Source organism: Microtus oregoni, unplaced genomic scaffold (genome assembly GCF_018167655.1).
Source record: "Microtus oregoni isolate MIOR12 unplaced genomic scaffold, Mior012 000022F_ref0000154, whole genome shotgun sequence".
Taxonomy (NCBI): domain Eukaryota; kingdom Metazoa; phylum Chordata; class Mammalia; order Rodentia; family Cricetidae; genus Microtus; species Microtus oregoni.
The window spans coordinates 4,430,581-4,445,227 of record NW_024543081.1 but is presented as its reverse complement, the minus strand read 5'-3'; the positions used below and the strand labels follow the sequence as shown (position 1 = coordinate 4,445,227).

General features: G+C 40.9%; 1 protein-coding gene and 1 non-coding gene across 7 annotated transcripts in view; one reads left to right on the top strand and one right to left on the bottom strand.

Annotated features, from left to right (window-relative positions):
• Positions 1 to 14,647, top strand: part of Ppp6r2 (protein phosphatase 6 regulatory subunit 2) — a 92,256-nt gene that overhangs the window by 25,787 nt on the left and 51,822 nt on the right. For 5 of the 6 annotated variants that reach the window (XM_041672135.1, XM_041672136.1, XM_041672139.1 and 2 more), the window contains one exon: positions 5,404 to 5,487. The exons of the other annotated variant lie outside the window; for it this stretch is intronic. The gene's annotated coding sequence lies outside the window, so the exon portion shown is untranslated. The remainder of the gene's footprint in view (positions 1 to 5,403; positions 5,488 to 14,647) is intronic. 6 annotated transcript variants of the gene reach the window in all.
• LOC121461577 lies at positions 10,791 to 10,897 on the bottom strand. The gene has a single exon (XR_005976191.1). It is a non-coding gene; the product is annotated as a U6 spliceosomal RNA (small nuclear RNA).

Genomic DNA, 14,647 nt, shown 5'->3' with positions numbered 1-14,647 from the left:
CAAGGGCAACCACACATGTGACATACAATACACAAAAACACACATAAGGGCTGGAGAGATGGCTCAGAGGTTAAGAGCATTGCCTGCTCTTCCAAAGGTCCTGAGTTCAATTCCCAGCAACCACATGGTGGCTCACAACCATCTGTAATGAGGTCTGGTGCCCTCTTCTGGCCTGCAGGCACACACAGACAGAATATTGTATACATAATAAATAAATAAATAAATAAATATTAAAAAAACACACATAAATAAAAATAATTTTTTATTTTTAAAAATACGTTTCGTTGGTTTTTTTTTTTGTTGTTGTTGTTGTTTCATTTTTCAAGACAGGGTTTCTCTGTGAAATAGCTCTGGATGTCCTGGAACTCTCTTTGTAGACAAGCTGGCCTCAAAGTCACAGAGATATGCCTGCTTCTGCCTCCCAAGTGTTGGGATTAAAAGCATGTGCTGGAGAAATGGTTGAGAGCACTGGCTGCACTTTCAGAGGCCCTGAATTAAAGTCCCAGCAACCACATAGTGGCTCACAACCATCCATAATGGGATCTCTTCTGGCATAAAGATATGCATGCAGATAGAACATTCATATACATAAAATAAATAAATAAATCTTTTTTTTTAAGTGTATGCCACCATCACCTGGCCAGCCTTCTTTGTTCTGGATTATTATTGTTATATATGTATATGTGTGTTTATGCACAAATATATAAATACAACCTAATGAGTCTGTTTTTGTTTGTGTGTACATGGCTTCAAGGCTGACCGCTGTACATTGGACAACCAGTTAAGGGGCTTATCCCTGGGAGAGGCTAATTCTCCTTCTCCCCACATTTATTAGTTGCCTGTAGTTCTTTGTCTAGAGTGGTACTCTATGAAATTTTCCTTCTTCCACATTAATATGTCTATTGATACTGTCATTATTGCAATTTTGTTTATGCAGCCATTTGTAGGAGAGACTGTTTCACCACAGACTTCTTGGTATTTTGGCTCTTACAGTTTTTCTATTAGCTCTTCTGAGATGTTTTCTGAGCCACAGATGCAGGAGCTGTGATATATATATATATCTGTTGAGACTGGGCTCCCATTGATGTCTGGCAGGAAGCACACAGGCATGATACTCAAGTAGTGGCTGAGAGCTTTGCATCCTGATGCATGGCAGCAGGAAGATAGAGAGACACTGGGTCTGGTGTGGGCTTTTGAGACCTCCAGTGATATACTTACCCCAATAAGGCCACACCTCCCAGTCTTTTCCAAGCAGTTTAGCAACTGGAAACCACACATTCAAATTTTTGAGTCTATTGGAGCAATTCACATTCAAACCACCACATACATAGTGCATTCTGAGCCCCTCCCTACCCTCTTTACCCAACTCCACAATTCCTTTTCTACCTACATTGATGTCTTAATCAGTGACCATCAATTTGGAAATAAGCATTGGAACCTAGTGGGCTCCTCAGTGAAGTATCTATGTCCTTAAATTCTGACAATATTCCTTATTTTTGAAAACAAGGTAAAAAAAAAATAAAGTCAGTATGAATAGAGTAAGAGGAAAAAAGCCGAACCTGAGTCTTCCAGATTTGTTTTTCCTTTTTACTGTTGTGTTGTCTATGCTGAATTCCTTGCATTTCTGTATTAATTTTAGTAATACCTTGTGAGATCATAGGTAGGATTTAAAAACAAAACAAGACAAAAAAACCAAGTGGAGAATAGTGTTACATGTCTATAATCCTATCCACAGGTTTGCTTAAAAAAGAAGCAAACTAAATGCAGTGGTGGCACACTCCTGTAATCCCACTGGTTGAGCAGTGGAAGCCACAGGATCAGGATTCACTATGATCCTCAGCTATACAGAGAGTTTAGGCCAACCAGGACAGGCTACAGAAGACCCTTTCATTAAAAAAACAGAAGCGCAGTCTTTAGGCTGCAGAGGTAGCTCAAGGTTAAGAGGACTTGCTGCTTCTCCAGAGGACCAGAGGTTGATTCTCAGCACTGTGTCATGCAGCTCCTGACAACCTAGAACTCCAACTCCAGAGCATCTGATACCCATTTCTGGCTTCTGTAGGTATGTGCTTGCCTTAATTCTAGCACTCCAGAGGCAGAGGCAGGTGAATCTCTGAGTTCGAAGCCAGCCTGATCTACAGAGTGAGTTCCAGGACAGTCAGGACTACACTGTCTTGGAAAAACAAAACAAAATAGTAAAAGACAAAAATAAAAAAACAAAAAAATCTTTTGATTTTAGTTTCCATATCTTATTGTCTTTAGAGAAAATAATCTATATGATAGTGATCTTCTGAAGTTATTGCGTCATCCAGTATTGGGGCTTATATTTGTATTTTTGGTTGTGAGCCTAGCTTTTAATGCTTGAGCCATTATCCTAGCCCAGTGGCTTATATTTGTAAATATTACATTGGATGTTGAAAATTTTTGTATTCCATTTTTAGGTGTTTATGTTTCCTTAACAGCCTGAATTTAGTCGCTGCAACTCTAAGAAATAACAGAGAAATCCCTTGTGCTCTTTACCCATTTCCTCCCGGATAGAAACTTTGTTTTGAGACAGACTCTCAAGGAGCCGCTGCTGACCTTCAGCTCCCTATGTAGCTATGCTTGAACTTGAACTACTCTTCATTCTGCCCCCTTCCAGGTGGTGGGATTGCAAGCCAGCACTAACAGAAATGTTTTAGTTATAGCCAGGAAGTGGCACTAATACAATCTAATGATTTTATTCACACCTCCCAGATTGTTTTTAGACTGTTTCTTGCTGGCCTGGAACTTGCATGTAGTTCATGTTGTCCTGGAACTCACAGAAATCTGAATACTTCAGCCTTCCAAATGCTGGGGTTACAAGTGTGTGCTACCGTACTCAACCTGACCTCCCAGTTCACTGTGTGTGTGTGTGTGTGTGTGTGTGTGTGCGCGCGTGCGTGCGTGCGTGTGCATGTGTGAGGTCATGTACTTGCACTTGCTTTGTAGTGAAGGATGATCTTGAACTCCTGATCCTACTACTTTCGCCTCCCTAGGGCAGGGATTGCAGGTGTGCACTCCCACACCCAGTTGTCATGTCACTTTTATAACCATATTTGCTTCCCTTTTGCTTCTTTCCTAATTCCCAACCACTGGAACCAAGAATCTGCCTTTTCCTGTTGCTGTGATAAAATATCTTGATAGAAGCAGTTTAAGGTGAAATAGTTTATTTTGGTCAAGACCTTAAGGATATGGATCATCATGGTAGAGCAGTTAAGACTGTAAGCACTTGAAGCAGTCTTGTTGCATTTACAGTTTGTTAGCAAGAGGAGAGCACTGAATGAATGCTTGTGCTAAGCTGTCGTCCTCATTTTTATGCATTCTAGAACCCAAGCCTAGGGAACTCTGCACATTCTTTAGGTGTGTTTTCCCATTTCAGTTAACCTAATCAAGAGACTCCCTCACAGGTATGTCCAGAGACTTGTCTCCTAGGTAATACTAGATCCTGTTAGTTAATATTAGTCATCACGCTGTCTTCTCATTTCTAATACTGCTTGAAGTGGTTTTTTTTTTTTGTGTGTGTGTATGAGTGTATTGCCTGTGTGTATGTCTGTACTACATGCATGCCTGGTGCCTTCAGGTGTCAGAAGAGGGCAAGGGCATCAGATCTCCCAGAACTGGAGTCACACATGGTTGTGAACCACCATGTGGGTGCTAGGACGCAAACCTAGCTCCTCTTCAAGAACTACTCTTAACCACCGAGCCATCTTTTCAGCTTGTGTTTCTAGAATTTTATTTATTTACTTATTTATTTATTTTTTGAGACAGGGTCTCTCCAAGTAGCTCCAGTTGTCCTGGAACTTACTTGCTGTATAGACCAGGCTGACCTTGAACTCACAGAGATCCACCTGCCTCTGCTTTCCAAATGCTTTGATTATGTACCACCAAGCCATTTTTAAAATTTTTATCACTTCAAAATGTTATACTGGAGCTAGGCAAGTTGGCGTAATCTTAAGCTTTCAGGAGACTGTGGTGAGAGAATTGTTTGAACCCAAGAGTTCAAGACCAACCTGGGTACCATAGTGAGACAATATCTCAAACAAATAAAACAGCAAAACAGTACCAAATCCACCAAGTCATCAATGGAATCATAGTATGAAAACTTTTGGGATTTGTTTACTTTGTCCAGTAATAAATTTCTAGATATGTATTTAGATTTTGCACTCATCAGTAATTCATTTTGGAGGCTGGGGATATAACTCAGTTGTTAGAGTGCTTGCCTAATGATGGGGGAGAGTCTTCTGTTTTGTGTTAATTTCATTGGTTAAATAAAGAGACTGCCTTGGCCCTTTAATAGGACAGAAAATTAGGTAGGCGGAGTAGACTGAACAGAATTCTGGGAGAAAGAAGCCAGGTCAGGCAGTCGCCATGATTCTCCCACTCGACACAGATGCAGGTTAAGATCTTCCCTGGTAAGCCACCTCGTGGTGCTACACAGATTATCAGAAATGGGTTAAAGCAAGATGTGAGAGTTAGCCAGTAAGAGGCTGGAACTAATGGGCCATGCAACATTCAAAAGAATACAGTTTCCATGTAATTATTTCGGGTAAAGCTAGACATACAGAGCTGGGCGGGAACGCAGCCCACCACAGCTCCTACAACAGCCTAATATGAATAAGAGCCCTGGGTTTGAGTCCAGTTCTGCACCAGGGAGGCACAGGTAGAAAGATTGGGATTTCAAGGTGACCCTCAGCTACATGTCAAGTTTGAGGTTATTCTGTCAAACATGAGACTCAAAAAAGAAAATTCTTTTCTAATCATAAAATATTTATTCCACTTACATGAACTTAGTACATATGTTCTTAACTGTTGTGCTTGGAATTGTACATGAATTTTTCATGTGGCAGTAAACAAGAGTAACCTTTATTTACAGTTATTTTCTTGTTTACTGTTTCTATATCATCTGCATGTTGGCAAGAAAATAAGAAAAGTGATAAATTTTCCTAACTTCCTTGCTTGGTGGCCATGTTAACCTCCCAGTGTCATTCTGATTTTAGTATATGAGCTATCAGAGCGAGCACAATAGCACTTTATACTGCCCTATTTTCCTTACTGTGTTCGTAACACATGCTATGTTACAGTTTGCATTTTGAAGGCTGTCCAAGCTGATTCCAGCCTCCCCACCCTCCTTTTTGGTTAGCATACAAGAAATGTAATTCTAACTTTTTGTTTGTTTGATACAGGGTCTCACTATGCAGCTCTGGCTGTCCTAGAACTCACTAGACCAGGCTAACCTCAAACTCAGAGATCTGCCTGCCCTGCCTTCTGAGTGCTGGGATTAAAGGCATACCCTGCTGTTATTCTAACTTTTGACTGTTACAAATAAAGCTGTTGTCAACATTCATGTGAAGGTTTTTGTGTGAATTTAAGTTTTTGTTTTCCTAGGATCAATGTCCAGGGCCAAGGCAGTTTTATCTGTATGGATTTCTGTTCACTGCTGCATTCATAGAGGTTGCAGAATCTCTTAAGGTTTGTATGTTTATCATGTTTGAACCTTTTCTTTCTTACCTGTGTATAACATTGCCTCCTATTGGTTTTTGCCTTAAAGTTAGTATATCAGATACTAAAATTGTTTTTGTTTTTGTTTTTCGAGACAGGGTTTCTCTGTGGTTTTGGAGCCTGTCCTGGAACTAGCTCTTGTAGACCAGGCTGGTCTCGAACTCACAGAGATCCGCCTGCCTCTGCCTCCCAAGTGCTGGGATTAAAGATACTAAAATTGTATCTCAGCTTTTGGTTCATATTTGCCTTCTCTTTCTGTGTGTTTTAATCTTTATTTATTTGTTATGTACAGTGTGTCTACAGGCCAGAAGAGGGCACCAGATCTCATTATAGATAGTTGTGAGCCACCATGTGGTTGCTGGGAATTGATCTTGGGACCTTTGGAAGAGCAGTCAGTGGTCCTAACCTCTAAACCATCAAGCCCCCTCTGTGTGTTTTTCAGTTATCATATTTCTGGCTCTTTCAGTTTTCTAAAAGTATATCTTTGTTTGTTTGAGACAGGTTTTCTCTCTATATCCCTGATTGTCCTGGAATTCTCTGTGTCTTGAACTCCCAGAGATCTGTCTGCCTCTGCCTTCCAGAAGTGCAGAGACCAAAGGTGTGTGTCACTATGTCCAGCTAAAGTATATTGTTTATAGTAAACATTGTTGGAATTTTATATCCAGTCTGAGAGACTTTTTCATTGATAATTTTATCCCACATTTGGTTGTTGATATTATTAATGCTAGTTTCTTTAATTTTATTTCATATTTACTACTTACTAATATTTTAATTTTGTTTTTATTTCTTATTTCCTACTTTCCACAGTCTATATTATGGTAGATGTTTCATTTTGGGTTTTGTTTTGTTTGCTTTATTAACATTTTCTTAGTTTTATATTCCTTTTGTCGTGGATATTAAGACCTTTATTCCACTTACATGATTTTTAAGTTTAAAAATATCCTTTTCATTTTCCCAATAACACAGCCCCTTTTCCTTGCCATATCAGCAGGTAGAGAAGTGTCTATTGAACATAAATCTGGCCATATAAATGGCTGTCCAAAGGAATGACTCTTTAATTGACAGAACAGTGCCAGCTGGGTTTTATAGCACATGCCTATAATTCTAGGCTTTTGTGGAGGCAAAGCTGAAGAATTTTGAGTTTGAGGCAAACTCTAGGTATGTTGTATAAGCCAATCTGAAAAAAAATCTCGAATAACAAAACTAAACAAAATATAGATTGCCTGAGATGAGCCAGGTATTTTCCTGTTTTGCTGTTTTTAAGTCATACAGATTTTTGTTGTTTCTTTTTTTTCCTTTTTTTCTTTTTTTTTCTTTCTTTCTTTCTTATTTTCTTACTTTCTTACTTTCTTTCTGAGATAGGCTCTCTGTATTTAGCCTTGGCTTGGCTGGAAGTGGCCATGAGGATCAGGCTAGATTTGGACTAACAGAAACCTGCCTGCCTCTGCTTCTTGAGTTTAAATGGGTTAAAGGTGTACAATGCCATCTCCAACAGTCACACAGATTTTTTTTTAAAAAAGATTTATTTTTATTCTTTGTAATTATATGTAGGTGTATATGTCTGCATGTGGGGATGTGCACATGCATTCAGTGCCTGTGGAGACCAGAGGCGTTAGATCCTTGGAGCTGGAGGTAGAGAAAGTTGTGAGAATTCGGGTCCTCTGGGAGAACAGAAAGTGCTCTTAACTGCTGATAGTCATACAGATACTAAATTGCAGATTATTTTATAGTATGCACTTCTGCTCTTTGAATTCAAGTCTTATATATAATTTCCAAGGTATTTTATTAATAATTATTTATTCTTTTCCTTTTTTTTTTTTTACTTTTGAGGCAGAGTTTCTCTGTGTAGCACTGGCTGTCCTGGAACTCACTCTGTAGACCAGGCTGGCCTTTAATTCACTCAGAGATCCGTCTGCCTCTGCCTCCCAAGTGCTGGGATCAAAAGTGTGTGCCACACCACCCAACTATCCTTAATAATTCTTATATCTATCTATCTATCTATCTATCTATCTATCTATCTATCTATTATGTATACAATATTCAGTCTGTGTGTATGCCTTCAGGCCAGAAGAGGCACCAGACCCCATTATAGATGGTTGTGAGCCACCATGTGGTTGCTGGGAATTGAACTCAGGACCTTTGGAAGAGCAGGCAATGCTCTTAACCTCTGAGCCATCTCTCCAGCCCCTCTTAATAATTCTTTACTGGTTTTAGTTGTATACCACACAAGTATTATTTATAGTAAATAAGCAGACCCATTTTATTTTGCGGTTTGTGATAGTTAGTTTTATGTCAACTTGGCACAAGCTAGAGCCATTTGGGAAGAGGGAACCTCAATTGAGAAAATGCCTCCAATAGATTAGCCTGTGGGCAAACTTGTGGGGCATTTTCTTGGTTGATGATTCATATGGGAGAGCCCAGTTCACTGTGGACTGGTAGTCCTGGGTGCTGTAAGAAAACAGGCTGAGCAAGTCATGAGGAGCAAGCTACTAAAAAGAACATTCCAATAAATTCCTCTGTTTCAGTTTTTGCCTTGAGTTCTTGCCCTGACTTCCTTCAATGATGGACTGTGATGTAAAAGTGTAATTGAAATAAACCATTTCCTCTCCAAGTTGCTTTATGACAAAACATGGTATTTTGTCACAGCAACAGAAACGCTAAGATGAATTAGTACTAGGCCATGGGATATTTCATTGACAGTCCTGACCATGTGTGTTTTGAGAGGACTCTGGTAGCATTTGGATTTTTTTTTTTTTTCTAAAGCAATACTCAGGTGTTTTTTATTGACAATACATATGATATATATGATGTTTTGGCCAAATTATAGAACTCAAAGGGTGCAATTTACAACAAGGCTTAGAGATTCAGCAACATTTGAAAGTGAAGTAAAAGATGTGAGTTTGTTTACTAATTTCTTTTTGAGTTTCTTTGGTAAGTGAAAACTGTCAGTTCTATAAGACACACTGCTTGGATGAGCTGGGGGAAGGATTGCTAGGATAAACTCAAGTTCGCAAACGTCTTGACCCTGAGAAAGCGTAGCCTTTTTGTTTGTTTGGGTTTTGTGTTTCTTCCTTGAGACAAGGTCTCTCATAGCCTCTGCAGCTAAGGATGACTTTGTACTTTCGTGACTATGTTTTTAAACGCATTACTACCATTACTGTGTATGGATGGAGCGTGGATACACGCGTGCTACAGCAAATGATGTGGCGGTCGGAAAACAACTTCCTTCCACCTTATGTGGACCACGGGGATCCAGTTCAGGCCATCAGGCTTGGTGTCAAACACCTTTACCTGTTGAGCCATCTTGCAGGCCCCTGAACTACTTAAAGTTACATCTTTATTTTTTTTTTTTTTTTAAATTTATTTATTTATTAAGGATTTCTGCCTCGTCCCCACAACCGCTTCCCATTTCCCTCCCCCTCCCCCGATCAATTCCCCCTCCCTCATCTGCTCGAAGAGCAATCAGGGTTCCCTGACCTGTGGGAAGCCCAAGGACTGCCCACCTCTATCCAGGTCTCGTAAGGTGAGCATCCAAACTGCCTAGGCTCCCACAAAGCCAGTACGTGCAGTAGGATCAAAAACCCACTGCAATTGTTCTTGAATTCTCAGTATTCCTCATTGTCCTCTATGTTCAGCTAGTCCGGATTTATCCCATGTTTTTTCAGACCTAGGCCAGCTGGCCTTGGTGAGATCCCAATAGAACATCCCCATTGTCTTAGTGTGTGGGTGCACCCCTCGTGGTCCTGAGTTCCTTGCTCGTGCTCCGTCTCCTTCTGCTCCTGATTTGGACCTTGAGATTTCTGTCCGGTGCTCCCGTGTGGGTCTCTGTCTCTGTCTCCTTTCATCGCCTGATGAAGGTTAATATTCCTGAGGATGCCTATGTGTTTGTCTTTGGATTCACCTTCTTATTTAGCTTCTCTAGGAACATGAATTATAAGCTCAATGTCCTTTATTTATGGCTAGAAACCAAATATGAGTGAGTACATCCCATGTTCCTCTTTTTGGGTCTGGCTTACCTCACTCAGGATAGTGTTTTCTATTTCCATCCATTTGTATGCAAAATTCAAGAAGTCCTTGTTTTTTACTGCTGAGTAATACTCTAATATGTATATATTCCATACTTTCTTCATCCATTCTTCCGTTGAAGGGCATCTAGGTTGTTTCCAGGTTCTGGCTATTACAAACAATGCTGCCATGAACATAGTTGAGCATATACTTTTGTTGTATGATAGGGCCTCTCTTGGGTATATTCCCAAGAGTGGTATTGCTGGATCCAGGGGTAGGTTGATCCCGAATTTCCTGAGAAACCGAAACACTGCTTTCCAGAGTGGTTGCACAAGTTTGCATTCCCACCAGCAATGGGTGAGTGTACCCCTTTCTCCACAACCTCTCCAGCAAAGGCTATCATTGGTGTTTTTTATTTTCGCCATTCTGACAGGTGTAAGGTGGTATCTTAAAGTTGTCTTGATTTGCATTTCCCTGATCGCTAAGGAAGTTGAGCATGTCCTTAAGTGTCTTTTGGCCATTTGAAGTTCTTCTGTTGAGAATTCTCTGTTCAGATCAGTGCCCCACTTTATAATTGGGTTGATTAGCCTTTTACGGTCTAGTTTCTTGAGTTCTTTATATATTTTGGAGATCAAACCTTTGTCAGTAGCAGGGTTGGTGAAGATCTTCTCCCAGTCAGTGGGTTGTCTTTTTGTCTTAGTGACAGTGTCTTTTGCTTTACAGAAGCTTCTCAGCCTCAGGGAGTCCCATTTATTCAATGATGCCCTTAGTGTCTGTGCTGCTGGGGTTATACATAGGAAGTGGTCTCCTGTGCCCATGTGCTGTAGAGTACTTCCCACTTTCTCTTCTATCAGGTTCAGTGTGTTCGGACTGATATTGAGGTCTTTAATCCATTTGGATTTGAGTTTTGTGCATGGTGATAGATATGGATCTATTTTCATTCTTCTACAGATTGACATCCAGTTTTGCCAGCACCATTTGTTGAAGATGCTCTCTTTTTTCCATTGTATACTTTTAGCTCCTTTATCGAAGATCAGGTGTTCATAGGTTTGTGGGTTAATGTCAGGGTCTTCTATTCGATTCCATTGGTCGACTTCTCTGTTTTTATGCCAATACCAAGCTGTTTTCAATACTGTAGCTCTGTAATAGAGTTTGAAGTCAGGGATGGTAATGCCTCCAGACAATCCTTTATTGTATAAGATTGTTTTGGCTATCCTGGGTTTTTTGTTTTTCCATATAAAGTTGATTATTGTCTTCTCCAGATCTGTAAAAATATGGAACGCTTCACGAATTTGCGTGTCATCCTTGCGCAGGGGCCATGCTAATCTTCTCTGTATCGTTCCAATTTTAGTATATGTGCTGCCGAAGCGAGCACTAGCATTTGGATTTTGAGCTGGAGAAGCCGTTGAGTGCTCAGAGCTCTGTGGGCTGTTCTGTAGGAGTGTAGAAGATAATGGTGGAAGCCCAGCATGTGATGGAGGCCTGGCTTGTGAGGTTTCAGAAGGAAACCGAGACTCAGGGCCAGTTATGTGATATTTTGAATTAAGAATCTGTGGTCCTGGTCAGCTGAGGTGGAAGAATTGGCTGTAATTAACAAGAGACCAGAACCACTGAAGTGAAACCTTTCTTTTGATGGAATAATTGGTGCTGGTTAGCTGGAGCTAAGAAATTGATGGTGATTAAGAAGAGACCAGCAGCATTGAGAATTGTCTATCTGGGAGTTTTTCCCAGAATGTCAGCACACAGAAGTTCTGGTATAGAGGGAGCTGAGGATATATCTGGGGCATATAAGAAAACCAAACTGAGGGCTGGAGAGATGGCTCAGAGGTTAAGAGCACTGACTATTAGTTCAATCCCCTGAGTTCAATCCCCAGCAACCTCATGGTGGCTCACAACCATTTGTGATGAGATCTGGTGCCCTCTTCTGGCCTGTAGGGATACATGTAGGCAGAACACTGAATACAAAATAAATAAATCTTAAAAAAAAAAAAAAAGAAGTGGGGGGAAGAACTCACTCTGTAGACCACGATGACTTTGCACTCACAGAGATCCACCTGTCTCTGCCTCCTGAGTGCTGGGATTAAAGGTATATGTCACGACCACCTGGCCTTCATTTCTTGCTTTTTTTCCTATTTATACCATTTATTTTATTTTATATTTTATTTTTATTTTTTTAAATTTATTTATTATGTATACAGTGTTTTTCCTACATGTGTGCCTGCAGGCCAAATGAAGGCACCAGATCTCATTATGGATGGTTGTGAGCCACCATGTGGTGGCTGGGAATTGAACTCAGGACCTCTGGAAGAACAACCAATGCTCTTAACCACTGAGCCATCTCTCTAGCCCCTATTTTATTTTATTTTTTTTTAACTTTTTTTTTTATTGAGAAAAGGAGAAAAAAAAACAAGTTTCCGCCTCCTCCCAGCCTCCCATTTCCCTCCCCCTCCTCCCACCCTTCTCCCCCTCCTCCCACCCTTCTTCCTCTCCCTCCACTCCTCTCCCCCTCCCTCTCCAGTCCAAAGAGCAGTCAGGGTTCCCTGCCCTGTGGTAAGTCCTAGGTCCTCCCCAAAAGAGAAAACAAACAGTCTCTTTATTTTACATACCAATCCCAGTTTCCACTCCCTCCCCTCTTCCCCTTCCTTCCACCTTCCTCCCTACCATCCATCCACTCCTCAGAGAAGGTAAGGCACATTGCTGTGGGAAAGATCCAAGGCCCTCCCTACTATATCTAGGCTGAGCAAGGTATCCATCCAGAGAAAATGGGTTCCCCAAAAGCCAGTACAAGCAGTAGGGATAAATCCTGTTGCCACTGCCAGAGGCCCCACAGTCTGCTCCAGTCATACAACTATCACCCACATTCAGAGGGTTTAGTTTGGTCCTATGCTGGCTCCTTCCCTGTCTAGCTGGAGTTGATGAGCTTCCATTAGCTCAGGAAAACTGTTTCAGTGGGTGTACCCATCATGGTCTTGACCTCTTTGCTCATATTCTCACTCCTCTCATTCTTTTGGGTTTTTTTTTGTTGTTGTTGTTTGTTTGTTTGTTTTTTGAGACAGTGTTTCGCTGTCTTGGAACTAGCTCTTGTAGACCAGGCTGGCCTCGAACTCACATAGATCTGGCTGCTTCTGCCTCCCGAATGCTGGGATTAAAGGCATGCGCTATCACCGACCAGCACTCCTCCCATTCTTCAACTGGACTTTGGGAGCTCAGCCCAGTGCTCCACTGCGGGTCTCTGCCTCTGTTTCCATCAGTTACTGGATGAAGGTTCTATGGTGATATTTTAAAGATATTCATCAATCTGACTACAGGGCAAGGCCAGTCTGGACACCCTCTCCTCTATTGCTTAGGGTCTTAGCTGGGGGTCATCCTTGTGGATTCCTGGGAATTTCTCTAGTCTCAGGTTTCTTGCTAGCCCCATAATGGCTCCCTCAATCAAAATATCTCTTTCCTTGCTCTCATCTCTGTCTTTTTCCCATCTCATCTATCCCGTTCCCTCAAGTTCTCCTCCTTCCTCCCCTTCTCCCCTTCTCTTCCCCTTCTGTCCTTCCTTCTCCCCCCACCCTCATTTCTTGCTTTTTAAAACACTCTGTCACATTACTTTTTGTTGTTATTTTGAAATAGTCTTACCTTTATGTAGACCTGGCTGGCTTTGAATTCACAGAGATCTACCTGCCTCTGCCTCCCAAGTCCTGGGATTAAAGGTGTGTACCACTATGTCTGGAGGATACCACATTTATTTATGTTATGTTATTATTGTGTGTGTGTGTTGTATTCATGTGCTTGCTTTGATTTGTATGTGGCCAACAGAGGACAATTTATGGGACTTGTGTAAATTCAGGTTCTCAGGTTGTGGTGACAGGTGACAAGTGCCCTTAGTCACTGATGTCATCTTGCTGACCCTCTCTTTCTATCCCTCCCCCTGCCTCTGTAGTGCTGGGAAGCAAATCTTATGACCTTGTATATGCTAGGCAATGGCTCTATTATTGAATTACATTCCCAGCCTCTAAAACATTGTCTTCTAGAATTTCTAGTTGTAGATTTTATAATTAAACCTGTGCGCTATTTCATGTTAATGTAGATTTTGGTGTGAAGTAAGGGTTGAGCTTATTTAACGCATATTTAGTTTTCTGGAATAATCTTTTAAATGACTGCACACACACATACTCATACGCACACACACACAACACACCTTTCTCTATTTAATTGATTTTTTACATTTATTGAAGATTAACTGAATATATACTGTGTCAGGGCTACACACCAATACCTCAGATTCACAAACAGGCAAACACATCTAAGAACCACAGCTAGTCTCTTATTTTTTTTCATTTACAGTTTATTTTAGTGTCAGGTGTGGTGGCACACATCTTTAATCTCTGCATTTGGGAGGAAGAAGCAAATGTACCTCTGTGAGTTTGAGTTGAGCCTGGTCTATATAATGAGTTTTAGGCCAACCAGAGCTGCACAGTAAGAGTCTGGCTTAAAGCATTATTTTATATATGTGGATGTTTTGCCTGCATGCATGTCGTCTGTGTATCATAGATGTACAGTGCCCACAGAGGTCAGAAGATGGTGTTATACTGTCTGCCAGAGTTACAGACTGTTGGGAGTGGTGGTTTCAATACTAGAATTCAGTCCCCAGGTCCTCTGCATCTACAGCCAGGACTCTTAACTACTGAGCCATCTCTCCAGCTCCAATCTTTTAGATTTTTTTTTAAAGTAAAAATAGCAAGTAAGATAAGCCCCTCAGATCTTATAGTTTTGTAAATAACCTCATATTACATTAAAAGAATCTATAATTTGGAGCAGTGAGATGGCTTACCGGGTTAGGACTCATGATGATCTGAGTTTAGTCCCTGGGACCCATATGATAGAAAGTGAGAACTGACTCCCACAACTTGTCCCCTGACCACTCATGTATGCTTTCCTGGTTGGATGGTGTGCACGTGTGCACACACACATAAATAAATGTAAAAATGATTTTAAAATACTCATATTTGAAGATAAGCTTTAAGCTTTGTTGAAGATGAAGCTTCATATTTTCTTTTTGTTATCACAACAGTAAAAACTGTTGGCTAACTCACCCTGGCCTGTACCTTGACAGTGAGCCCCATGGGGATGGTCA